This window comes from Gallus gallus, chromosome 1, assembly GCF_016699485.2.
Source record: "Gallus gallus isolate bGalGal1 chromosome 1, bGalGal1.mat.broiler.GRCg7b, whole genome shotgun sequence".
Classification (NCBI taxonomy): Eukaryota; Metazoa; Chordata; class Aves; order Galliformes; family Phasianidae; genus Gallus; species Gallus gallus.
In genome coordinates, this window is record NC_052532.1 from 25,153,231 (window position 1) to 25,178,320 (window position 25,090).

The 25,090-nt window shown below is 44.7% G+C and overlaps 1 protein-coding gene across 2 annotated transcripts in view; it reads right to left on the bottom strand.

The window, feature by feature from the left end:
* MET (MET proto-oncogene, receptor tyrosine kinase) overlaps nucleotides 1-13,959 on the bottom strand; it is an 88,022-nt gene extending 74,063 nt beyond the window's left edge. Inside the window, exon 1 of one of the 2 annotated variants that reach the window (XM_015279209.4) lies at nucleotides 13,870-13,959. The gene's annotated coding sequence lies outside the window, so the exon portion shown is untranslated. Of the gene's footprint in view, nucleotides 1-13,619; nucleotides 13,709-13,869 lie in introns of those variants that run through there. The other variant, NM_205212.3, reaches the window with a different exon arrangement.
* Nucleotides 13,960-25,090: the final 11,131 nt, after the last annotated feature.

Sequence of the window (25,090 nt, forward strand, 5' to 3'; positions counted from 1 at the left end):
TTCAGCTGATCTGCAAGCTCTTTCTTATAGTATTCAGATACAAAGAAGCAACCCAAAGTCTCATTGCATAAAACATACTCTTATATACACGGTCCATTACTTGGTCCAATATACCATTATATTTCACAGCAGCTTACAACAGAAGCATTTTTTGTTCTCTGATAGTTTTAACTAGCATCAAAACAGAAAAAAAAAAACCAAAACAAAACACAAATGTATCCTTTGCAATGGAGAAAATGTTATTCTTATACTCACTTACTATTAATTATCTGTAGGTAACCTGCAGTACAATAAAGTACAGAGTGCTTTCTTTGAAACTTGCAGCAGATCTTAACATCCTAAGACCAGCATATGTCTTGGGTGTGTAGCACAACTGGATTTAATTGCCTTTGATACGATGAGCTACAGTGAGTACAAGGCACTACAGGTTCTTTCATAATGAACATCAGCACTCACTCACTGATACGTTATAAGCAAGTGGAGAAGATGAAGAGCTACACCTTGTTCAGGAAGGCTACTTTAAAAGGTGGAATACAGCATTGGCTGTAATTCAGTGAAATTTCCCAAGTGAGGAAGTCATTCTAAGGGCTGAGGAATCAAACTCACAATTAACAGGAACTAAAAAAGAACTTCAAATTATACAAAGAATAATTGAAGAAGAGAGCAGAGATGGCTATAATAAGATAGATCTTTCATTGCTTGTTCATGCATATTTCAAGATGGATTTGGATCTTTACATTCAGAAGGACTGTTTTCCACATCTGGAAGCATACAGATGGAAGGACTTCTTTGAAATAACTGTACTGTTTGACAATAGTGAGAAAATAGAAATTAGAGTCAGAAAGTGTAGATCTTCATTAACAAAATACCTGGGACGGTACTGTAGCTCTTTACTGCTGTTTTCAGCAGTAACAGAAAATCAGTTCTAAACAGACCTAAACTCTGCATCTGCATCAAACAGTTCCATCTGATAACCCTTGTGTGAACATCTTAGTCCAAATGTTTAGTCCAAGTAGAAAAGGAGATCTGTACGGGGGCAGAATAACACGTTATACTTGTTATTTTACATGTCCCAACCAATAACCCATAGTAGGGTTGTTGTTTCAGATGAGTGAATATGGAGATATTTGGCTTCCACTCTCAATTTTTCTTTTATTTGTACTATTTGCTAACACAGCTCAGTGTATTTTTACTGCATAAGCAGAACAACTGCTCTATTCACTTTAGCCAGTTAAGAGAAGTACAGATGTCCACACTGATATTCTGCACTTCAGGAAATATTTAAGCATATAACACTTGAATGGGAAACTTGAGGTATAACTTGAAAGCATTCAAGGCCAGGCTGGGTGGCTCTGGGCAGCCTGGTTTGGTGGATGGCGACCCTGCACATAGCAGGGGGGTTGAAACTAGAAGATCATTATCGTTCTTTTAAACTCAGGCCATTCTATGATTCTATGTGCCCTGGCTGATTGAGGGTGTCATACAACCTCAGTTAAAGATGCAAGTACCTTATTGGTCAGTATAAAAACATAACACCTTAGAGAAGGAGGAAGCAGGTTTTCTGAGCTGATCCTGTTGATCAACTTTTTTAGCAAGAGTCAAAGTGTTTTGTGGTTGTCTGCAAAGAATAGGGACAGTGTAATTTTCTTGGAATGTAGCTTCTCCTTTCTTAAAGGGCCAAGTTGGCAAATCTGGCTGTAAGCACACTTTTAGCTCCATTCCCTTGACTACTCTCCCAGCACTTACCTCGATTTTCTGTTTTATGGTTACAACATCTATCTACCTGAATTCATGTTTTGAAATGCAGAACAAATTTTGGAAGCTTTTCCCATCTTGTAGTAAAAACTAACAGCCTTCCATACTGTGATAATTAAAGGAATGACATGGGTCATAAAATGAGAAAGATTAAAAGGCAGATAGCAATGAGTAACCAAGACAGCATACAGATTTGATCTTAATGTTCCAACAGCAATTATAAACGATCTTAATGCAGTGCATTTCCTGCAGTTTAATTGTTATTTGGTGCTAATGGCTCTAATGAGTCCCTGAGACAATAACTCTCCATAGCCAAATATTAATCTTTAAAAAAATAATAATAATAAAATTTCTTTGCATCAATAGATAGGGATGACAAAGTATAGGACATGAAATCTGTACCAAAATACTTACTTGTGCATCATGCCATCAAGCCTCCTTTTAATGTCACAGTAAATATTTAAGTATAATAATAATAGCATCAAAACCTCAACAGGTCTTTGAATTCCTCCATTGAGGAATGAATGTATGAATATCTACTATAGCAGGCAAAATGAATTGTGCTGGCTCTGGTGGCTTTTGGTGTGTATGTGAGAGAGCTGGCAGGGTAGTGTCAGGCAGCAGCTTTTCTGCTCTGCAGCACACATAAAGCATGCTGCTGGGTGCCATGGCTTCACCCTCCTCTGTCAACGTGTCTCTGAGGGCCACAAAGCAAATTGGTGACAAATACCCAGGGTCAAGGATTTCCAATAGGTTGCTGACACCCTGTTTGATACGTATCTCATCAAGCTAAGGTGTTGTGGTCAGTTTGTGGTGGGTCCCTGTGAGATCAGCACATCTTCAGGATGAGCTGAGCCCTGAGGTTCAAAGAGCTCACCCAAGGGCTAAAATGGGTCACTCAGCTCTCCTCCGAGGCTTGGGTTATTCAGTCAATAGACATCTGGGAAAGACATGATTTCTGGAGTGCTGTACAGAGAGCTTCAGTTTGCCCCCAAACCTGCTCCTTTCAACTTGGAGCTTTTGAGAGGCTGCAGTGCCAAACTGGCCTGGCACAGCCTATTGTGCTGATACTGTGGTTTGCCCACATGTATTATATTTAGTGTAGTGCTAGAAAGCAGACTGCACACCTTCCATGTTCAGTCTGGCTTCTCCACCATGGTTAAATCACAATCATTTAACTTACCAGAGATAAAAACTGCCCCTGTCTAACACTAGCTTAATACTCTTTGACCCATGTAAAAAATGTGGTGCTAACCCTACAGACCAAGCTGAATTGCCTGTGTTTGTAAACAGCTAGTGGAAACAATGAACTATTAGCTTAGCAGAATACATCCTTTATCTGATAGTCACGTTAATAATTTGATGGTCTACCTAGCTTCAGAGCAGTTTTCTGATAATCAAACAGCAGTGTCAAGGACAGTGTTCACTTCACATCTGTGTTTGGTTACGAGGTTATGACCTTTTCTTTTTAATGCTGACCTCACCCTCGTCACTGCAAGATTATGTTATTGCAATGCACTTTAACTGATGCCCTACTTTCACTCAGTTTAGAAACTGAGTTAATGATGGCTCATTGGCTAAACTGCTGCCTTGCTGTGAACCTATGATTCATGATCTGCTTCCAAGGACTTTACTGTATTGGTATTCATAAATCCCAGAATGGCCTGGGACCAGCCTATCTGACACCCTGGCTCTCACCAGAGGCAACGGTGTCACAGCTGTAATCAGCAGAGTGCCTGATCTGGAGCAGCCTCGGCTTCTTTTTTGGCCGATCTCCCTCAGTGAGGGCTTCTCTGCCCCAGCTTTCATTCTGAAATATTGTGTTGCCCTTCAGAAGATGCTGAAAAGCTCAGTGACTCAAAGACTGTTTTCCGGGACCATTGATTTTTTTCATACTGATGGGGTCCTTTGTTGTTGCTTTTGTTTCTTTTTTTTCTTCTTTTTTTTTTTTTTTTTGACTAAATGAATTTTCTTGCTCCATCTCCCTTTCTTCATCTGGGGGACAGCTGAAGAGCTTACGTGCACTGGCACTGTTGCCAGGGCTTCTCATTTACACAGGGCCTGCTCACGGGTCTTGGAATCACTCAGGCATCATGTTTGGACCCCAGAGTGGCTCTTCTGGAAAGCTGGAGCCAGAGTGCAGGAGCTTGCGAGATAAGCAAAGAGCCTGTTTCCAAACTCCAGGGAGTGTTTACCGTTCTCACAAGGGAGACACGAGGATAAGTGAGCTCATTCCTGCAGAATGTCTCCTAAACATGAAGGACTTGGTGGCAGGCCGACAACAGCACAAGGCCTGGGGCAGAGCTGGCAGTAGTGCTGCAGGACAGTGCCTGCCACAAGGGGCCTGACTTAACGCCATGACCTTCATTCCCTCACAAATAAACTGGCCAAAGGTCTAAACTTTGACCAGGCCCTGGCTTTCCCCCACTGCCTTCCCTTTCCTGTTCTTTTGCCATGAGAGGCAGTGCTGATGCCAGGTCCTGACTGGGAAGCCACTGCTGCTCTTCTCCTCCTGTCCTAAAGACATAGGCAGGGGGAAGTATGGCTGTGAACCTCCTTGGCAGAGGATGCAGTTTAAAAGCAGTCCTTGAGCTTCATAGCCCAGCAGGCTGGGAAGAAAGGTCACTACTGTGTGGGACTGGATGCTGTCAGCAGCAGGGCCTGTCTGTACTCTGTCCTGTCTTGGGACCTTAGGCAAGCTCAGCCAGGAACTGTGACCTGCCCAGGGCTGAGAGCATCTGACTGCTCCATGTGGTTATTCCTCCTGTGGAACTTAAGCTCAGGTGAGATCCAGGGAACATTCAGAACGAAGTGCAGACACCAGCTAATCTAAGCACCTGAGAGCTTTGTGGCCGCACAGCATTAGGTTTTTGGATGCCTTCCTTGGACTTGCGCCCTGAACTCACTTTAAACCCCATTTAAGATTCCAAAGTGACCTCCATGGATCTTTCCCATAATTTTAAGCTTGATCTGCTTATCCAAAAAGAAAATAAAATGGCAGTGGTAAAATTGAAAGTGTCAGTTAATGCATGTTTTTAATTTTGGACTTTATAATACAGCAATCACTCTTGAGCATGTAGTTTGCTTAAATAGTTGTTGCACTGAGTTCAGTACTTCAGGCACTCAACAAAGGCCACTGCCATAACAAGAACGTACTTTTACATCCCTGTTCCTGTTAACATATTCAAATTACATTACAGTGCTTATTTAGAACCACGTAAATACCGGACTACTCATGATTAATAATTACTCACCTAAGCAGTTGAAATTTGAACAGGATACAGCTGCTGGGGGTGATAGTGGGGCAAATCTAAGCTGCTACGCACCTGGGTTTTTGCACAAAAGCCTTGTTTCAGGCCTAAGGTTTATCTGGCTATGTTACATTCCTTTACTGTGAAGCTGCCACCTTTTCCAAGACTGGACTCCACATAGTCTTTATGCAAACAATATTCTCATCGATTCCTGTAATGGTTTAGCTGAGTAAGGACTAGAAAACAGGGTGCTTAAAGGAGCCTGAAAGGCAGAAGATCTGTAGACATGACAGAATCTCAATATTACTTCATTTAAAATGAGCGATAGATGACACAGGGTAGGCACTGAGATGCAGAAGGCATAACTTAACAGGGGTGATAGGTGCAGAAGAGTAAATCTTTAAAAATCTTATATATTGTTAATGAAGAAAATCATTATGCTTTGAAGAATTAACCTACACGGCATTTTCCAAGGAACTAGCTAATGGACATGGGTGTTATCTTTTCATAGTCTTTAAAATCCCAATAAACAATGCCCAGTCCAACAGTGGGTTTTTACCCCTATTAATAGCATGCAATGGAGGTCTCAGTAAATAACCTGCGTTCAGATTCACCTCCAAAGACCACAGAAGATACACCAACTCTCCAACAGAGAAACGGGCGCTGTCTTATTTTCTACCATCTCATATTGCTCAGTGCTGCTTCCTGAAAGGCTTTTTGTACTGTGAAAACAATTCACTGTTTGTTACCTTTTTTGTGTGCCCTGAAGGGATTTTAGGCTAATACTCTCAGATAAGCAAGAAGCACTCCTGCTAAAGTCAGGGGAACCCTATAAGCCACGCATGCTTATCTGCAGGCAGAGTTTGGCCCAGATTGTGGTTGGTTTATGAGAAAAATGTGGTATTATTTGCATTAAAGGAGTTATTTCAAAGCATGCTGTATGAAAACCCCTCAATGTGAAAACAAATGAAAAAACATGCAATAGTTTTCAGGAAGCAGCAAAGACATCTCTGAGCTATCCAAAAGCTGATTTTATCATGGCAGCTTACATCTAGGGAAGAACAAACATGTGCTTATTTTTGTAAATGTGTTTTCGGAATGAAATAAAACTCCAGGGAAATGGCAAACAGTCCTTCTGACTGATAATGACCCTGCACAGTATTCTCCTTTTTTTAGACCTCAGGAAAAACAGGAATCTGTTCTGCAATTAGAACATCACTTGTGAATTTTTTGACTTCACGAAGTAACACACTTTACATACCTTTCTCCTGGCTCTCAGCTCTCCCAACTTCTCTTTCCATGCTCTGCATTCAGAGCTCCTCCTCTTGCATCAGCTCCCAGAGTTACCCAGGAAAACAATACCTATGGTTGGGCAGGTCTTCCCTGAATTTAACCAGAAGAGGGAGAGAAACGTCCCCTTCTCACAAACAGATATGCCTTGCCATCCATCTCTCATGTATACACAAGATCAAGACAATACAGACAAAATCCAAAGGAATCAATGAGTATCTGGATTCTATTGGTTTAAAAAGAACATAAAGGGTAATAGGGTTTTAACATCTTGCAATCCTAAAGCTAGAACAGAATCAATATTTAATTTTATAGGATGGTTTAAAAACTTGCAGTAATGTTCTTACGTTGAGTGGATTCAGTGGGATTTTCCCATTGTGGAAATCTGCCTGATGAGCCAAGATGCAGAACCGGCGGGGCCTGGAGAATGTCACAGAAGAGGACATCCCCAGGCAAGGAACCATTTAATTCTCTGAGGAGGCAAAAGGGCCCTGTGAAATGTTGCTGCTGTGCCACATTCTCTGGTGAATTTGTAAGGGCAGTGTTTCCAATATCAGCAAAACCAGACTTTTGGCAATTTCAGATCCGAATGCATATGCTTAATAAACTCTAAATACTAGGAAAAGGTGAAGACAAAGCAGTGCATAGAAATGAAGTCCTAGACCAAATGTGGGTCCTCTAACCTGTTCTCAGTACTTGCATAGCTTCTATTTATTTGTATCTCGACACCCTGAGTTTAAGTAAGAACCTAGGGGAACAACCTGATTCGCCATTTGGAAGCCCTACAAACACAAACAAGGATAAAACTCTTATCAGGCAACACTGTCCTTGAGCACATACAGGAAGACAACAGCAACATGTGTGCCAAAGCTTCCCTTCATCACAGGGGTTAAACAACAGTTAAGATAAAATTTTTTATCAGCTACTGTGGGCTAAATTGCAGCCTCAAACAAACTGATTTGAATGGGTGCTAAGCACATTTTTCAGGGTGGAATTTGAATTACATTCTCTGATGCAGATGAGCTTAATCACAGTGAGCTCCACAATGGCTCACTGCTTCACTGGAGTTCAATACCATTTGCATTCTACCTACTTTTTAAAGCATTATTAATTTTTGATTTTTTTTTTTTTTTTTACTGCAACTTCTGGAATTTGTAAGAATGGTATATGAACAAGAAACAATTTTTTCCAAGAAAAATATTGATCTATAATCTAAAGAACAAATGCAATAAACCTAAAGACTTTAACCAAACATTTTGAAAGACAGTAATATGTAATATTTAAAATTAGCACCCTCTTTCCAGAAGTAAACAGGAAAACTGAATATAACTCCAGTAACTCATTTAACATTTTCAATGACATTAGGAAAAAGGAACTAATCTACTTTTAACATGAATTCAACTACCAACACCATTCATTGTCTTCAGCAAAACTGCCTCCCTTTTTTTCTGTTGCTAACAGGAACTGGTATTTTTCAATGAGAAGACATGTCATCTAGACACAAGAAAATGACATAATAAAATCATTACAGGTGTAGGGATAGATAGTAACATGTGAAAGGATATACAATTCCCTAATACAATTTTGACCATGTAAGAATCTTAAAGATAGAAATTGAAGCCTTAGTTATGCTAGCACGTATCTGAAGAGGAAGGATGAAGCTTGTGAAGTTACTCCAGTTTTGCAGAGCAAACCATTGCTGGAGAGCCCACAGGTTTGGGAATTTTCTCCAAGCCTGAGGTCACTCATAAACCTGCTAACTTTATCTCCATAGGATCATCCAAGAAGGGTGTTTGTGGCAGGGGAAGCAAATTCTAATCTCTTAATAAATACAGCAACAAAGTAGTAAAAAACATGTATGCAACGAGGCATTCACAGGGTACTATAGATTTATAGTAAGGTTGAAATCACGCTAGTTAAAATGCTTTTAATGTGGAAAAAAATGTAAATTAAAGGAAAAGTTTAACATACAGTTCAAACAAGCTTAAAAAACTACAAGAAAAAGAAAGAAAGAAATACATCCTAAAGTAAAGGAGAAATAAGTAAGTTTGGAATTCTAAGTGTAGCTAGCAAGTATTTTCACTTGCTCAATCAGACATGCTCAGAAAATATTTCAATCTAAATTTTCTGGAAATAGAGATGAATAGTTCCTATAGGAATTATCAATTTGTACAAATATTGGCTAAAGGAATTTCATATGGTGAAAGATACTTCAGTCTTCTACGTAAATTGAAGGAAAGGAAGGCTGCTTTGCAAATACTCCGCAAACACACCTAGCGCGCAAAGCACAGAACCCACAAGTCTGTGGCACAGCACGCACTGACAGCTTTGGGGCCTTGCTCACAGCACCATGCAACTGGCGCCATCACAAATGGAGGAACAGAAAGCAAGACGCTGGAGACCCACACATTTTGTGGGTCTGAGGCCCTGTGGCAGAGGTGGAAGGGCTGGAATTCTGCCAGGGAAGGTGCTCTGCCAGGCGCGGGCACGGCCAGCACCACTAGGCCCGGAACGCCCCACACTAGAGGCTACACGGCTCTAGGCCCTAAGGCACGCTCAGTGTAATCAGCACATTAGTCCAGGTTTCTCCCAGTCCCATACAGTTGTTTAAAATGAGCACCAGTTGAAGCAAACCAGAAACCTTAAAAGACTATTTAATAAATAATGATAACTTTACTGCCGAAGTTCAGGGTGGTCCGGTCTTGTTAATGTTAGAGGCAAAATGCCTGGTTTGAGTCTTGTGGAAGCAGCTCTCCTCCCTCAAGGAGGTCTGACTTCAGCATGCAGGGTGCAGAGGCCTGCTGCAGTGCCACAAACCTGGGACAGGAGCATCACATACGGTTTGTTTTCTGGTCAGCTCCACGTCCGCACAGCTGGAAGCCTCTCAAGTACCGCATGCAGCCCTCCTACAGACTGTGGCCTGTGCTTGGACACCAGCAACTGGGTCACTTTTTGCTCTACACAGAGAACCAGAAGATCTTAAAGGACTCCCTTTGGTCACAATCAAAGCTATGATTCTAACCACTTCATAGAATATATACTTGGCTAATATCATATCCTTATGCTGAAAGAACATCTGCCTGAAGTAAAAAAAACTTCCCACGTGGGAAGCGAACAATTTACATTGTATAAAAATGTCAATAAAAGTTAATTACTTGTTGCTTAAATCTATCTGTCTTCATAACTGTGCTGCCTCAATTAACTGAGTCTGCTTGTTGAATTGTAATTGAGAGGCCCCAATGCTTTATCATAACTCTATTTTGAAAAATAAAAGACCTGTATCCTGTCCAAAAAATAAACTCTGTAGGTGACTTGCTGTGTTGCCATTTTGGATTACAAAAAATACTCTGCCAACACACAGGGGAAGCCTTAATTCCAGCAAACACACACATAAACAGGAAATCTCTCTCCAGTCAGAAGGTATTTTTCCTTCATACAATGGGGTTCAAAGATGTGTCATCATATAGCTTAAAACAATTGCCAAGTAACCTTCCAATTCCAATAGCTCATGAGCATAGTCAGTTCACAGGGTTTGGAGCCTGTCACAACTTGCATGGGAGGTACAAGCACACAGACATCACATGTTGGGCCAGGGCAGGGCTGTTAATCAATAAGCATGTCGGGCTGAGAGGTAGGTGGGGGGAATCAATTTGCAGAAGGCAAATGGTAACAACCGTAGATTTAATCAAATTGCAGCCACAATCCCTTGCTATTCTCAATGTTTTTGAAAGAAAGTAGCTCCACGACAAAGAATGAATTTCAATAAACGTCACCTATTTAGTTACATTGCTGATTTTTTATATTTGTCAAGCTAGGTCACTGATCCTTCTCAGAAATCATACCAGTGCCTGTCACAAAGATTTCAATACTGTTTGGTTGGATAAACGTCAAAATGAAGGAGCTACAGTAAAGGAAAGCAACTTACATAGGGATTGTTATTACTGTGTGACTACAGGAAAAAAAAATAGGCTGATGTGACCCCTCAAACAGAGGTTAAAGCCGCACCACACACAACAAAATGGATAACTATCAAATACCATGGCGATGGCCATGGCACGAACACTTGAGCAAAATGAAAATCTTCTGAAAGCATTGGGCAATTTTCCTTACTCATCCACTTGCAACTGAATTGATCACAAATTCCAACGAGACTCTTTCTACCAGCTTCCACGCAAAAGGGCAACACCATATTAATTTTCTTGGGACAAGCAGAAGGGTACCACAGAGCTGCGAGATACTTAAGCAGGATGCTTTTTTGTGTATTTTGAGCTTTTTAAACTCCAGAGCATTACAGAAAATTTCCTACTGTTGACACCTGCTTGAAAAATAGAAAGCCCTGATGTTACACACACAGCCCCTGCCTGCACTGTCTGCCTCCACTGACATCAGCCCTGCTACAAACCCACCCGGCCTTCCCCTCTGCTCCCATCTCCCACTCTGATATTCAGTGCCCTCAGCCACAGACAACTCAAAGAAGGTCTGAGCGAGGCAGGGGTCACCATCCGGTGATGGAAAGGGATTACAGAGCAATTAAAAAAGTTCCAAAACAGATCAAAAAGCTTCCATTTCCAGGTGTCCATCTACTTGGTAGTGCTGTTGCCTTCAAAGGAGTTCTGTCCTAGGCCCATGTAGTCTGATAACTTTGCCTTCCCTTTGTCTTTTTACTGTTTGAAACTGGAGGAAAAAGTACTTTATCTTCTTGTACAACATTATAGCTTTCCTGAAGGCAAATAGCTTGGCAATTTGCTAGATTTTTTTAATGCTGGAGGAAACAAGTTAGCACACATACCACGTGTTTGAATGCCTTCAGAAATTAGATTGAAACACTGATTTGATTTCCTAAAAGGTACCTTAAACAAGGCAAGGTTAGAGATTTGGAGAGTAATGAGAATTTGTGTGACTTCAAACAGCTCTACATAAAACAGACCTGATATTCTGGGGGGGAAAAGGTCACCTAATTATTCGCTTCCTGAAGGCCCTGTCTATACTGCATTTCCCCTGGGTAAGGAAACTGATTTAAAAATGGCTTCTGGTAACACGCTGGCATCACTCAGCATGTAGGAGATAGAGGTTCATTAAAACCATTGCCAAGAAAAACACATTTTTAGAAGAGAGAACAACAGAAACCTTCCTGGTGTGGTGGTTCCATTGGGGTCAGGCAAACCACGCAGGGAAACACCACTTGAGGTGCTCCTGCAGGGCCGTGGTCCTGCTCACAGCGGTGGCACACCACATGGGGCTGCACTGGAGCTACTGTGGTGTGACCATTGGTAGTGAGTTGCCTGGGCTTAACAACGGGCTGCAAACCTGCATGTGGGAGGCAATCATGGGCTGTGACCACAGCAGACAAGATGTACAGGTTGATGGCTCCACTGCTGGGAAAGCAGCTCAGAGGCAGCGGTGGGGAGGTGGGGGGTGGGAAGCCTGGGCACAAGAGTTTCACAGGAACCAGCCACCGAGGTGTGGTTGCAGACTATAACCTCGGGAAGGTTTGTTTGAAGCATCACACAGCTGCACTCTTCCTCACACCTCCCTTGTAGCTCTCTTCTGGGTATCACCTTCCTGCCCGGGTTGTTCCAGAGGACATCTCTGCTCTCTCATTCAAGAAACGACGCGTGCTTTTGCAGAGCAGGGAGAGCCCAAGCAGGATTTCCCCTCTGCTACACATTGCACAAGCATACATGGAGATACAGCCCCTCCCCTCGCTTTCTGTCTGCAGGGAATGAAGTCTGGACACACCAGCACCACGGAGCATAAACAGCCATGGGAGCTTTGGACTCTCCCCCAGCCCAGCCCCGTGTGTGGCCAGCAGTGGGTGCCCATGGTGGCTGTGCACACAGCCAGTGGTGTGAGCTGCTCACTGGGGTCCTGCAAGCCAGCTCTGGGAGGCGCGAGGCTTCGTATTTCCCCTTGGAGCTGGAAAGTACACAGCAGTCACTTGTGGATCACAGAAGGCGGGCTGCTCCCTTCACTGCATTGGGCTAGTGGGAGGAAGCTACAGGTCAACAGCTGAGGTAACAGAGAGCTACAGGAAGATCAGCATGGGAATGGCACTTCTAGCAGGACGACATTGGCTGCTCAGTTTTGTGTTTGTGAGCTGCTGCTCCTCGAGCCCCAGCTGAGCGCGGGCTTTGGCTGCCCACCCCCCCTCAGTGCTCTCCATCCATCGCAGGTAGCACCGCTGCCCCCCAGCCGCCCCCCTCCAGCCCCAGCGTGTGCAACCTGGCTTACAGGTGGGGAGCTGCCGCACAGCGCTCATCCTCTGGGGAAAGGAAAAACGGGAAGGAGAACGAACCCTACAGGATAACAGACAACCCCTTTCCCTCCTCAACAGAAAGGGTAAGACGCTGATTTTATATGCTGTAAATAGGGAGATGAGTGTTCCGCAAAGTATTCCTTTCTCCCAGTGATTCAGTTTGCTTTAGGAGACAGGCAGAGGTGGAAGCACGCAGCGCTGAAGGCAGCGGGGCACACAAAGCACACGCGATACAGTCGCTCTCCAAGTTACTTTGTTTTCCACACGCAGCTCGTGTGGAAAAGGCAGCGCTTTTTTGCTCCTCAGCCCATGATCCGTAAACGCCGAGCCGGCTCTTAGCGAGACGTGGGAGACGCTTTCCCTCGCCCGGCTACGAGCACAAACTGCTCACGTTCCAAAGAAGAAAATAAGATAGGAACTCGCTGGTGGACAAAGCAAAAGGCGCTTTCGGGCTGAGAGCGGACGAGGCACCACACGTGCGCGGGTTCTTTGGGAGGAGCGGGCGCCGCAGCCGAGGAGCCTCCTGCAGGTTACACACGCGCGGTTTGTTCAACGCCAGCGCTCCTCGGTCGGCGGTCCCCGGTTTAGGATGCACGCGTGCAACTTGCAGCTCCCGAGGAGTGCGTGCCGTACTTCTAAAGCCAGCGACCATCTCATTCAACGCCGGCACGGAAGCAGAGGTGGAACGCTATCACGCGCCGCGGATTATTGACCGTTTTCAGCGAATCCCGCTTTTCAAAATAAATAAATAAAGCCGAAGCAATTCCTCCGCGAGAAAGACCGCAAACGCCGAAGAACCGCGAAGTACAACCGCACCGTTCGGGGATCCCCAGCAGCTCGCACCGGCGCGATCGCCGCACGCGGAGCCTCGCCGGCCCCGCTGCCGTCACTCCCCGCGCGCCCGGGCTGAGAAGGAGCGCCGGCCGAGCCGCCCCGGCCCCGCTCACCTGCCCCGCCCGGCGCGGAGCTCCGTACCCCGGCGGTCGAGTTCCCGGGCGGGGCTCCCGTCCTCCCCCACCTCACTTCACCCCACTCCCGGCGGTCCCCCCGGCTCGCCCCGTGCTTACCGCGGCGATCGGAGCAGCGCTGCGGAGCGGCACCGCCGCCGGAGGGGCGAGCGCTGCGGCCGGCGGGCGGGCAACCGCTCTCGCTCCCCGCTCCGGCGCTCGGCCCGGCCCAGCCCGGCCCAGCCCGGCCGGGTGGGGCGGGGCGGGGCGCGGCGCAGCCCGGCACACCTACGCGCCCCGGGACTGCCCCCTTCCTCCGCTCCTCTCTGAGCCCCTTCCCCGGTCCCGCTCCCCGCGCTGCCGTCCCTACCTGGGCTGCGGCGCGGTGCCGCGGGCGGGGGCCTCCCGGCCGGCACCTGAGCTGCGGGGCGGCTCTTCCCTCCGGCGCCTCTGGCGCGCTGGTGGCGGCTCCCAGCGGTACGGCGGCGGTCCCCTCGGTCTCTCCGCCCCTAGGCGCGGGGCTGACCTGCCGGTGACTCACCGCGGCGCACAGCGCGGCTGTCGGCGGGGGGAAGGAGGGAGAGGGCTCCCCGTTCTTCTCCCGGCAGGGACGGGGACTGCGTCCGAGGGATGACAGAATCCCACCTAAGAGGGAGGGAGGGAGGGAAGGCCGAGGCACCTGCGCTCCCGTCCCGGCCCCGCACGGTGGCAAAAGAATTGAGCCCCCACCGACCGCGTCGTGGTGTCAACGCCTGAGCGGCTGTCGAGCTGCCGCTCGGTGTGATTGGCCTCACCGCGCACACAGCACCGAGCTGCCTCCACACGTCATCCCCCAGGCTCCAAGCCCGGCGCTAGGGCTCTCCCTCCAGGCCCACGAGGTGTCTCCCACAGGTGCTGAGAAACTGAGGCGTGGAGCGATGCCAGTGGCCTGGCCCGCACCCAAGAGCCATCTCCCCGGGCTGATGGGTTTCAGCAGCTCCTGATTTAAAGCAGATTTGAAGCAAAGGGCTTCGCGTTCTGATAGAAGTTACTGGAGACATCTATTTTCCCTCCTCATGTTTCCTTTTTTGGCCCCATTTTTCCTTCCCTTAATCACACCGTTTGGACCGTTGAATGTTTTGGATGAGTAAAGTGAGAGGAACTGCACGAAGCGGTGCCCAGTTCCATGATTAACCATGGGAAAAATGTCAGCCCTCCCTTCAAAACGTTTTGAAAGGAAAATCAAATAAAGCATTGCATGTGTTTGCTGTAGGCCCAGGCTGTCCGTGTGACGTGTGTGTGCACAGAGCCGTACATCAGCACGGTGCTTCCAGCGGCAGTGAGCCACCCTGCCACCAATCTGCTGCAGCAGCACTCGCAGTTTGCCTGCCTCCTTTTCCTATGAGCTTTTGGCAGCGGTGATAAAGACATGGAACGTAGCTATAAACTAATTCCCTGCAAAGGCAAACACGTAATTGAGACAGTGTGTAACCTTTTACATGTTTAACTTGTGAAATCCTCCCCCTGCAGTATCTTTTACTGACAACGGATAGCAAAAAGAGCGCGTGGCAATAAAAGTGGTGCAGTGCCTACAGGAGAGATGTGCTTCCCATCTCCTTGCCCAGCGTGAGTTAGCAACACAGAAAAGCTACACTGAGAGAAAACAAAGCCTGTTTCTTCGGTGCCCTGAGAGCTGAAATTGCTAACAAGTAACCAGTGATGCAATGTTCCGAGTGATGCCATCCCGTTGTTCGGAGGCACTGGGAACCTGTCCATGCTTTGGTGACCTTTACTTCCATTAATACTCAACAGTAGTCAGAGAAGGAAGGCTGAGAAGCAGAATGTCAGCCCCTGGTGGGAAATGCATGGCTGCATAGTACTGCTCACTGGGCTTCGATTCCTGGTCAGGTCCTTAGTGTGCATCCTTACTGTTACATCAGATTTGGATGAATCTCTCTTCTTGCTTTTGAAAGAATGGGGTAAAGAAACAGCTCTCAGCCCGGCGTCCACCCCACGAGGACAGCCCCTCTGCTCCCAGCCCCGATGCACCTGCCTGGGCTGGGCAGCCAGAGCCCGGCCCTTATCAGTGGGACAGTCTGTGCTATTCTGCAGCTAACAAATGGATTGTCACTCACGTACAAAGGAGAAACAGATGTTTCCTTTCCATTCTGACCATGCTTGTGCCATGTTATTTTAGGTTAGCTGCATGAGACAACCACACTGCAGCAGGGCTCTGATAATCCTCCCTTTACCCTTCCTGCGGTGCTATGTATGCACCATGAGCAGCTTCTTGGAGGCCTGAGGCACCTTCAAGGCTCAGGTGAAGCAGCCACTTTGCTACCTCCACATTCATCACTGTGCTTTCACCACAACTTTCTCCCATGCCTGTCTCCCATCTAAGGAGACCAGTCATCTACGCTCTACTAAGAGCGCTGGCTGAAATAGCTCTTGTGGCACATTTCAGAAAGCTGATGGCACTGGAAAAAAGCGATTCAAAAGTGTAAAGGAGTGTCTGCCGACGTGATGTGTTCAGCAGAGAGCCAGAGCTCACCCGTGGGAGTCTGGGTGCATGCAGCCCTGTCGTGGTTAGAGATAGGGAGCACAGCAACTTGTCCAACAATAGAAACATGCAGTTAAGATGTGAACTGCCAGGCTACATTTAAGCTGATCTTTCAAATGCAAGGAGGAAGGTAAACAGTAAGTTTATACCTTGGTGCATTAGCTGTAGTACACCAGGAACTTACTAACGGGAAAGATTTGGTCCAGCAGGTCTGATTGTGAACCGAATATCTTATTCAGAGCTTAAGATTCGATTATCCTAAGTGCAGGTGGTAAGATGGAGTATAACACCCAGACTCACCTTGGTACTCAATTTCTATTTAATTTAAATAAGGACAAGATATTTGGCTGTCTCTCTGAATCTGGAGTTATCCTCCTTTTTAAACCAATAATATAAAAAATTAAATGCATTTATGTAGGAGCACACCACGCTATATGGCACCACATCTATACATCACCATCAGTATGTTCAGTCTTTGCCCTCTGCTGCCATCACTCACACCTCTGGAAGTGAATATAAAATGCAAATGTCATTGTGAGACTCCAGAGACTTCTGACTTTGCAGGGCTTGCTCACGGGTAAATGATTTCACCAGGGGCACAACAGTGGGAATGAATCAATTTAAAGCTCAAGAACGTGGGATAAGATCTCTGGAGCTGAGCTGAGTGGTGGGTATCGGGCAGCCTTCTGCAGCAGCACCTCTCAAGGTGCAAAACTGAGCCTTAGGTGACCACACTCATCCCAACTGCCCTACAGAGCAGTGATCCAATGGCCAACCTGTGGGGGGTCACAGCAAGGCAGCCTGGTGCAGCACCAGGGCAGCTCTGGGGAGGAGTTGCACCCAGGGCAACTCTGATTATTTTATCCCTTCAAGTCATTCTGATATAATCTATCCTTCACTTCAGTCCTTCCTGGGCTCAAAGCCCCCAGGTGGGCTGGGCGCTGGAGGAAGCACGAGCACAGCTCAGACTGGGACAACAGCGCCGATCAAATAAAGTGTCACAGCTGACACTTAGAAGTGTAGTTTCTGAAGATTTGATCATCACTACGCTTCATGTTTATTTATTTATTATGTAGGCATTTATTAACTAAGCCCACGGATTACGAAATCTTAATAAGTACCGCATGTTTGTTTGTGGGAGAGTCAACAACGGCACCAGCAGAATGTCAGCCTGCAGCTGAGGGCTGCAGATGTCCCCAGGTGGAAACCCTCATCTCTGGCCACTGAGCTGCCCTGGGCGGGTTTGATTGGCATGGAAGCACCAGGCTGAAATTAAGATCGTAGCTGAACACATTTCCACCTGTGGTTTCTTTTCTGCATTTATTGATGGGGCAAAGGGAAATATATATATATATATATTTTAATTTTATGGTGATGTTTATTCTCTTTGTTTGTCCTTTTGGATTTAATGTTGCTACCGAACACCACAACTGAGTGTATCCCCAACCTGAGTGGCGCAGGTGTCAGCTAACCTGAGAGCAGAGGAAATTATGGCTGTGGTCACTGCACGTGAAGACTGCATTGCCGGGGGTCTGCCCACTGCTGTGCCAGCCCCAGGGCTCGGTGAGCACGTGGGCAGCTGGTACACAGAGTTCAGGAATCCAGGAGAAATTAATCACTTGAAAGAACAAAGATTATTTTACAGGCAGATCGGCTCCTTCCATGCATCTGCTATGAGTAACGTGAGTGCTAGTGCTTGCAGAGGGACGGGGTCAGGGACCGTGGAGGAGGGTGGACTCGCAGCAGCCGAGATTTATATGCATTTAAAGCGTGGTGGCTCCTCGCCCTCTGGAAAGCAGCAGGGAGCTGGGAGGAGATGGTGTGGATTGCAGCCCCGCTCCCACTTCGGCTGTGCCTCCCTTCCAAGCTGTGTTGAAACACATTAAATCCTGGAATGAGTATCTCTGAGTGTACAAAACCAAGAAATCATTTAATGGATGAAAAGCTATATCCTTTATGATTTTATGCTCACATCCCTGAAATGGATTCAGCTGCAGTAGCCCTCGGTGCATTTGGGGAGCTCAAACAGCAGGAGAGAAGGCTTTCAAGCCTTTTTCAAGACTTTTCTAGCATGTGAACCGCTTCAGACAAAGCACAGAGGCAAAAATCCCAAACCTATATCATACATGTACCATCCTGGTAGCTGATTTGTTTGTTTAACTGGAAACATGACTATGATAGTCAAAAGCAAGATGTTTACACAGTGATGAATTTGCTATCTATTAGGTTCATATTTTCAGTGTTATTACACATTCGGTTGTCTTAAAGAGTCTGATTACTGTTTCCGGACACACTTTTCAGTAGATTTTTAATGAATAGTCCTCCTTACTCTGACATACCACTCGTAGTAAAATCACTGCTTGCGGTATTTCCAGCACTGCAGGATTTTCTATGCACTGACTGCTAGAAAGTTTCCATGAGCTTCCTTTCAGCCTGGCTGCTGTGACTGCAGCACAGCCGTTTTTTTTTTTCCCTTTGCTTTGCTGTTTGTGTTGACAAAGGTCACAGCAGACAGATCACTGACCAGGCTGGAAATAGAAAATCTGCCTGTTTAAAAGCAGAGGGACAAGTCCTGCCTTCAGCAATGTGTGCACCTGGTGGGCAGGGGGAGGCTGTGCCTGCACTAACATGTAAGCATGGGTGAACTGACGCCGGCCTCGTTCAGCCAATTCAGGAAGGATGTAAGCCTCACTAGAGATCCGTGTATGCCTAAAGTGAGGTGTGTACCTGGGTCTGATGGTGTCATGGGCATCTGCATGGGTATCTGTGCTTGTGCCAAATCTCACAGCTCACCACGCAGCTCCGCAGGGTGCTGTTCACACATCTAGCACTTTCAGTGAGTCCCTGCGAGTTTAAAGAGAACCATCACCTTCAGATATCTCCTTTATCTGAAAGCATCTCAAGATACTGCTGCCTCAACCCAGAAAAGTTGGAGAAAAAAGTCATTTGATTTTCCTCATACTTACTTCTTGCATTTCTAGCGCTTTGCTTATTATCAGAATAACTGGAAGATTTTCCCTCTTCATGCTCTTTCAACATGGGAGAGACAGGAAAACACCTTTTAAACAGAAATTATCCTTATAAAAGTTCCATAAAATTCCAGGGAATACAGGAAAAATAGATGCTGTATTGACTTACGTTTCCTTGGCTCAACGTTCACCAGGCTTCAAGTGAAAAGAAAAAGAAGTGTTAGAGAACATTTAGGAATGAGAATAATTTTATCCATAAATATTTGCAGTCCTGAGAGCTTGCGTCTTAGCTGTCCACAGCGACCAAAATGGAGATCTTTGGCACAACCTCCAACTGCTTTAGTTTAGTGGGAATTTGCCTGGCGTGCTCTGTTTTGGGGAGCTGTATCCACGTTATCAACATCTTTTTTACCATCCCTAGGGTCTTACATGCAGGATTACTTATTGATTTGTAAAATCTGGTTCTTTATGCACACGTCTGCATCAGACTGTACCAAATGTCTCCTGGCCATGAAGAGCATAGTTATAAAAATGCTTTTTACTTAATGTCATTAAATATGAGGTATTTCCCAGATGTGGATTAGAAGGTGTTACATTTTACATACCTTTTTAACACTTTTTTTTTAAAGTTAAAGGAAAGTATTCTGTGACAAAGCCAATTGCAAGTTACGGTTAGATTTGGTTCATTATCATTAAGGAATCTGCATTGTTTAAGTGAGCTTTAGGATTACATTGTTGATTCTGTCATGATGTAAGCATATGATATTTGCCAAGAGCTGTATTTCATAAGGCTGGTTTAGGATGGAGCCCAGCTCATAAGAATCTTGATAGGAGATTATTCCTTTCAATAACTTTCATAATGTAATTATACTCATGTGCTGATTATGAATTTAATACTGCGGGGAATTAAGTCAACGTTAAAATCCCATTATGTAAAATTAGGCATGAGTACACCCATGTTAGTGTAGCCAGGAAATACTTGTGCATTTAACAATACATCTATACTGATGGGAATGTTTCTTCACAGACACACACAAAATCGGACCATCCCTGTACTGCTGATAAAGCTTTACTGGTTGTATTCCACTGGGAGCTGTTGGCAGTGCTGCGTGACGTCCAGAGAGAAGGCACGTTTAACACAACAGCAAGCACTCAGGTGAGTTTAAAGTTTCACTTTACGCTCAGGAGCATTTTCAAATCAAATAAGTAGTTTCTAGGTGATGCTGAGCCAAACCAAAAGAGATTACTCCATCAACGTAGTTTTATGTTTTGCTTTCCTCTACTTGATGACGTGGAGTCTTTCTAGCAGGTGGTCTCAAGGCAAAATTTGAGGTAAAAATGAGCAAGCATTCTGATTTTGGTCACTTCTTTTGGTTTCATTTTACCTCTAATAAGAACCAAAAATGCTTATTGAGGATGAGGCATGGCCATGGCAGTGGCCCAGGCACTGGGCACAGCTGTGCCACACGGCTCGGTTGGAGCCATGTGCCTGTGCCAGCCCCTCATAGGTATGGTGGCTGTGTCTGCCCTCGGTCTGCCAGGGATGTTTTTAATAGCATGCTCATTATACAGAAATATTTTCATTTGACAGACAATTTAAATGATCCCATAAAAGCTGCAATTACCATCAGGACAAATCCAGCTCTGATTGACTCCCACGTTAGCTCCCAAAGTTTGACTCCCAAGTAAGAGACAAGATTTTACCCTTTCTTCTTCTTTGTTACGTAAGCTCTTTCACCAATATATGTCTCTCTCCCATGTTAATACTCTGAAGAGCATCTCAAACTCCTGCTGTCTTAATCTACCCCAAAAGCTACTGCTGAAATAGGAAGCACTATTATCTTCACTTTACCACGGAGGAACTGTAGAACAGAGAAAACCACTGCTTTGTCTAAAACAAGACAGGTAGGCAACCTCTAGAGAAGCAAGGAGAGGAAAGTAGGTCTTACATAGAATTCTCTTTCTGAAGGTCCAACAATCCTAAAGAAAACATCTTTTTGCTGCCTAAATGGGTCAGGAAGGGAAGCCTGATGTCAAAATACCATTAAAAGTGCAACTTGGAAATTAGGACATTTGGTTACGCAGCCAATTCTGAAACTATTTCCTTTTGCCAGTTCTTCTGTTTGGTTTTGTTTTGTTACTCTGTATGTCAGTAGCTTGTTTGCATAGCTTGCTGCTCATATAGACTGTTTGGGAGTGTTGTGATTCAGGGAAGAAATCAGTTATTTGGATCATCTGGTCACCTGGTCACCAAATGCAGCAGGTCCTCTTGGTCACCTCAGACAAGCTGGCTTTTGAGCTCAGCTGGATACCTGGAGGCACCCAGGCCACCCCAGAAAGGTTCTCCACAGGTTGGGTGGAGTTTCTGAACGTGTAATGATAGGTAGAAATGTTACATCTCAAATTAGTTACTGGTGCCTTTCTCAGAGCTAAAATGTATTACCAACATTTTGCTGGTACGTGCTAGTGCTCTTTAATGACAGTAATGATGTAATAACTGTTAACATTATTTATCTTAGAAGACTGCAAAGTGTCTCACCACACACATCCTATTGGCATTAATCAGGGAAGAGGCCTAATCCCAACACAAACATGTCAGGGGAATGGCCAGGGTGGAGGTGTAGCTGGAGATAAAAAGGAAAGGCTGCTCCGTTTTAGGAAGGAAAGGAGGGTCTCCAGACTCTTGCCCCGGCATGGGGTGGCCTCTGTGCTAGGAGTGGGTCTGCTCCACTTCCCACACCTGGGCAAGACTCCACTTCAGGTGTGTTTGGAGGAGCCCAATCTGGAATCGTCAGCCTGGCCTCCTTTTATAGTTAATGGCAGCATAGAGGGAAACATCTGAAAATGTAATTCAGCTCATCTAAAACAAAAACAGTTTTTCTCTGTATATTGCATATGAGATACATGACATAAATGCTTCTTCTCTGGACAAAAAGAACCTCCTTTTTTTTTTTTTTTTTTTTTTTTTATCTGTGGTTTAGTCCAAGAGATTTTGAAGTAGCTCACTTTTGTTTCAAGAGAGAAAGCAGACAAAACCCACAAATAAAAATACAAAACCCCAACTGTTATGCAGCTCCTAATTTTCTCCTAAATTTCTTGTCTCAAAACTTCTGTTGCTTTCTGCCATTGTGAAATGCAACATTAGACACCTCACTATCGAGTCCTCTTTCCTTCTTCAGAATAAAGGTGCAGCAAAATTTGTATGGATAATATCACTAGCTGTGAAAATTAACAGCTTCATTAAGGTTTTATTAAAGGCAGAGCTAATGAGATACTTTTGGACTACTGATCTACTTTTGCCACTGCGGTGTTGGAGACAGTTTCTAAATGGACTCCTGGGCTATCCTGTTTCTTTTTGCTGTTTATATCCAAGCAGTTCCAGCACCTGATTAACATTTGTTTTATGTGGAGCAGATCACCATTTTTTCAATCAGAAACTTTCCAGGAGAGGATGTCCTTAGAGTCTAACTACCATGGAGCTTATTAGCTTGTCACTTGGAAAGGAGCTGATGGTTGAGGCAGCCAGCGGTGCAGCACAGCATTTGCTGAGAACAACTCAATTTGTGTATTCCTGGCTTTACATCCCTTGTGGATGCCGCAGGGCTTGCTGGAATAAGGGAGGAAAGCTTACGCTAGATGTACAAAAATTTGGAGCTGATGTATTGTGTTTGAATAAGATTGCATTAGTTAGCCATCCTCCTAGGAGAAAAGACAGGTCTTGATGGATGGGACCTACCCAATGGCATCAACCTTTCCCATGTGATGGAAGCTTCATGGGCCGTGTTGCTTCGCCTTGGCACACAGCCAGCACTGAAAGCGTCTGCTTGCAGCACGAGTGCAAAGGTGATGAGAGTCAGGAGATTCAAGTGAAACCACTTGTTAAATTCTGTATGACCTTTTCCTTAATTTGCAATAGGCGTGCTGCATCACCCTGGGAAGACTAGAAGAGAACAGGGCTATGTCTTTCTTTAGGTATTAGTAGTTCTGCATTTTTAACATTTTGAAAAATATAGTGCAGCCACGTTTTCATGAGCATATTCATGGCCTTATTTTGTGTCCCGTGTTCCCAATAAGATGGGTTTTTTCTTTGTTTTGCCAGAGAAATCTGATATAAATTAACATAGACCCGACATTCGGTAGGTTTGCTAAATAACAAAGCCAGGGAGTGATAAGATGTTCTAAATAAAACAGAAATAGAGAGAAATTGCCATTCCTTTTTTTTTTTTTTTTTAATATTTCTGTTACAACTGAAAATGAAAATGGGTTTTGTGGACTGCCTGTTTTCAGGGTGCGATGTTCTGATTTCTGGTCGGGATACGATCACGCCTGAATTCAGCATCCTGCACAAGCCTGTGCAGCACCCAGCACTGGGCGCTCAAGAACACGACAGATGCCTCACAAGAAGCCAAGCTCCTCGTCCTTACACAATGGCTTCCGCCTTCTCTTAAGAAAATCATTTCTCATTGTCGGCTTTTGGATACAAAGCAGATGTCCCAGCAACTTCTCCAGATTTTTCAAAATTGGGGTGATAAATTTCCCAGTGACATTTAGATATTTTAAAAGAAGATGAAGGTTTCGGGACGCGATAATAAGAGAACCATGACACTGCCACCTGGTGGATTCCGAGATAATATCTACATCATATCATACCGTCATTTCGGGGGGATTGGCATAAATGTGCGTGGCACGTCGTGGTCAAATAATAGCTCATTTCTTTCCCACAGAAAATATAGCATACAACAATATAGACTTTTGTACACCAAGACATTCAGTTTAACTAAGGATATAGATAGGAATCCTGCTATGATTTACGTCAGCACCTGCGTAAGTTAAGCTCTTAACACATTCTATTTTAAAGCACGTTAGCAGTGCTTTAAAAGCAATATTAGTCTAAATGTGCTACTCACTCAGTTCTACTGTACCATTCCTGAAAGCTAATGCTATCTTGAGTCATAGTGATCCTTGTAAATTGTGCTCGGGAATAAAGTTGAAGTTCATAGAAGGCTGTTAATACAAGGGTTAAAGGACCTGTTCACATGCAGTTGTATGTTGTAATTTAAACTGAATTCCATAACTCACCTCTAAGAAAGTCTGTGATATATGCATCTTTCAAACCTTTTCTGCTCTGGTGTGTTGATGTACAAAGAACACGGACAAAGAAGTTCCCTATTGTATTGGAGAGAGTGAATTAAGAAAAAGGAAAAAAAACCCAAAGGAATCTCCTTTTTCCTGAAGGATCTGAACCGTTCCATCAGCACATCATCAGTTACTAACCAATTAATCATAGCACAAGGAGAAAAACCCACAAAATATATTATAGCAAACCAATGCCCTCCCTGCGTTTTGAGTTGGCAGGGAACTTCACCAGGGTGTCAAAATCCTGTACCTGTAGGAGCCAATGTTTGAAGGAGTGCTTCTCACAGAATGCTGATGCGATGCAATGCGAAGCATGAGCCCGTTCTGAAATCACCTGTAACAAGACAGTGATATCAATATTTGTATCAAGACAGCTCGCCTCTTTAAGGGAATGAAAAAATAGTCCTTTTGCCTGTTTCAAAATGAGATACGGAGGCATTTGTGAAAAGAGAACCGTTGTTCTGCACAAAGATGAGCCAGAAGCTAAGCAAAGAGCCTTAAAACCCTTAAATAAACAATTCCTGAAGACTGTTTAGTACTAAAATGGGAAAACAGACTCCATCACTGGCATAAAATCCATTGTGGTTCATATTTAAGACTAGACAGTGATTCATACTGTTTCACTAGACTCAGCATGCTGCAAAAGGCACTTGAAATAATTAACACATAGAATTAAACTACTTAGATTTCACATCATCAAACATTTAACTTTCCGTAATTCCCTCTGCAGCTGTGATTTATTTGCATTTATTATTTTGCCTATTTACCACTTCTCTGTTGCTTTTTAAGTTGCTCATACTTCCTTCTTCTGTAAGTCTGAACACTGGCCCATTGTTTTTGTTTTTAGCTCTTGCATCTTACTCATACTCACACTTCTGATGGCTAGTTAAAAAAATGCATTGCATCAAATATGGTCCTCAAATTGCTGAAAAGAGTTTTCTGTTTAT